The sequence below is a fragment of the Haliotis cracherodii genome, unplaced genomic scaffold, assembly GCF_022045235.1.
Source record: "Haliotis cracherodii isolate W230 unplaced genomic scaffold, xgHalCrac1.p SCAF_12, whole genome shotgun sequence".
NCBI classification, from domain to species: Eukaryota; Metazoa; Mollusca; class Gastropoda; order Lepetellida; family Haliotidae; genus Haliotis; species Haliotis cracherodii.
In genome coordinates, this window is record NW_027266267.1 from 18221795 (window position 1) to 18224629 (window position 2835).

The 2835-nt window shown below is 39.0% G+C and overlaps 1 long non-coding RNA gene across 1 annotated transcript; it reads left to right on the top strand.

Annotated features, from left to right (window-relative positions):
• The first annotated feature begins 349 nt into the window (after positions 1-349).
• Positions 350-2598, top strand: LOC139457603 (uncharacterized). The gene is made up of 3 exons (XR_011652611.1): positions 350-468; positions 1685-1762; positions 2505-2598. It is a non-coding gene; the product is annotated as an uncharacterized lncRNA (long non-coding RNA).
• The last annotated feature ends 237 nt before the right edge of the window (positions 2599-2835 follow it).

Here is a 2835-nt window from a genome sequence, read left to right on the forward strand (position 1 = left end):
TTGTCCACTAACTTCAATAATGTGTATCTGAGAAGTTGTAATGCATCTCTTAATGTGACTCTTATCAGCGATAGTTTAAGAGGCCCATGGTTACGATTCATAAATCATTCATATTCTATGAGCACTGTTCAAAAACCGCGCTACCCTTCTTCAGCAGGCCTCAATAGATTGTGATAATACTGTGGCGTTTACTTTTGTCAATCGTCCAACAAGGAAGTGGAAAATGATATGTCAAGGCGGAATAAAAAAAGCATTCAGCTTAAACATGGTTGATCTCACTATTTCTTTTTCATGTCACATTCTTAACGGCCTACACGTTGTATTCATTGTATAATGAGTTATCGCCGGAAGGCGTAAGACTGGTAACAAGCTGTGCGGATGGTAAACTAGTCAGTTTTGAGGAGACAGACTGTGTTCAGGGCGATCACGGTGTAAGTGTGAGGGCGTCCTGGTCAGTGAACATCTTTGGTAAGCTGTGACTAATCATTTCCCTTTTCTGTGTGTAGTGTTGAAGTCATTGAGATATTATGTAGCAGTGAAGGTAGGAATCAAACAATACTTGAAACGCAAGTGGTATTATAAACCAATATAAACCAATCATGCACTTTCTCGTGATAAAACAATTCTTAACTGAGGTTGGTATGTTTTTATAAGAAGCATTGAATTATTTCCATAGATACACACAAGACAACATAAGTATTTTGATAACATCAGCAGAGTGTAGATTGTTTAATCGATATTTGTCCTGACATATTCAATATGTGTATGTGTTTAACTTTGTATGAAATATAATGTAAAATGTATATATTTCTTCAAAATTATTACAAATGGAAATCTTCGCAACTTGACGAGGTATGCTTTAACGCTCTCAAGTCCTTGATCTGGCTGGCTGTACCAATATTGTATGTATAACCTCTCTATGATGGTGTTTCCTTGTAATGCAGTTATCAGTAACAATGATTATAAACTTAATAATTTTCCCCTAAAACGTAATACTGGTTACGAATCACATTCAACTATGTTGTTACGCAGAGGACGTGGTAGCGTACATGAAGTCGATGATTCAGACACATATAGCAGACTTTACCCGTTACTCGATGTTTATAAATTGTCAATGCAAGAGAATAACCAGCCTAGATTTTCAACCGAAACAGAGTCCATTTGGCGTAAAGGGCAAAGCAGCTGTGAAAATGATCCATCGGACCTAGCTTGATGTGCATCTGAATGTGAAGAAGCTAGATACTGAGGAGAAACCATTACATTTATATTATTTACCTGAATGTTACATGCATATATGTGTGTATGTCATTTCGTTTTCAAAACAGTGGTATACATTCCTCTATTACATACGTGGGAGCTTTATATTTGATATACCACTGAACTTTCTTTAAACCACAAACTAACGTTTTAAACTCTGTAGAAGAAAAGATAATTAAGGCTGCCATTTGCAACTTAAGCGGCCAATGTGGGTGTAGATCTGCAAATGAAATAGAAATTCTACTGGTAGATATGTTCTGTAAGACAATAGACGACATATCAGTATTTTGTGAGTGTATTTGGAATGCCCATAATAGTGTATTTTCTGATCAAATTCGCTAAAGTTGCTAATATTTCTGGATGCAACTTATATCAAGTCTCTGACACATTCTGAAATATGTTTCAGTGTTATTACCTTTTGTTTCAGAAACTTGTTGTGGACAGGCACATGGAGATGCATCTGAAACATGGTGAAAATAAGATCACCGCAATAACTGGTGTTCAGGTAAGACAGTATGTAGCACGGCGCACCGAATATTGGTCTAGAGAAAAATCTATAAATAATGCAAGAATTATATTGTTTATTATATGGAGTGTATACACAGACACATATATGCTTCTAAGTCTGTAATCAAAGCACTTTATCATATCACTTGGTGGTATTGTGTATATACAATGTCAAAGGGATAAGCAGTGCAGATATTGTATCAATTTTCGCCATATGGCCCACCCATAGAGAGTGATGTTGACAACATCCTGTACGAAACCTACGCCCACATGCTATACGTGTTAATGTAGACTGACTCCTTGACCCGGAAAATCCTTCATTTGACATACACCGAATGACATTTATGGACAACACATCTGTAACTGCTGAGAGTGAGTGAGTGAGTTGGGTTTAACGCCGCTTTTAAAAGTATTCCAGTTATATCACTGCGTGTCAGCTTAATGTGGGAGGAAAGCCCGAAGTGATGCAGGTCTCAGACGTTTACCACTTCGGTGAAACCCACGAGCATGGTTATGGTGCCGACAAACCTAGAAACATAATCGAGGCGAACCGGGGTTCGAACCTACACTCCTAGGTTTCTGGCGTGCAAAGGAGACGCAACTCTGCACAGAGAATCGCGGCGCCTCAGACGACTTGGCCACCCGTGCCCCCGTAACTGCTGAGAACAGATAGTTATAGCTTTGAGATATATATGCACGAAGAACGGCTCTGTTAATGTGCTTATTCCCTGGTGTTGCAGATATCTGGTTGGAGGCAATGTACAGGGTGATTTGCAAGTCTCATAACAAGATCGGCGCCCGGAGTGAGTGAGTGAGTGAGTTGCTGTTTTAACCCACCATAACTATTCCAGAAATATCACTGCGTGTCACCTTAAAGTGGATTACCAGTTTGGTGAAACGGTTTTGTTGCTGGAATACCAAGTATCACTATCAGGACTTCAACCAGTCTGGGATTCGAACCAACGATCGGCGAACCTACACCCTAATACAGGACAATTTACAGCACCACTGAGCTACCTGTTTCCCTTTGATTCATTGTCAGACTTGATGATAAGATATATAAGTAGCATA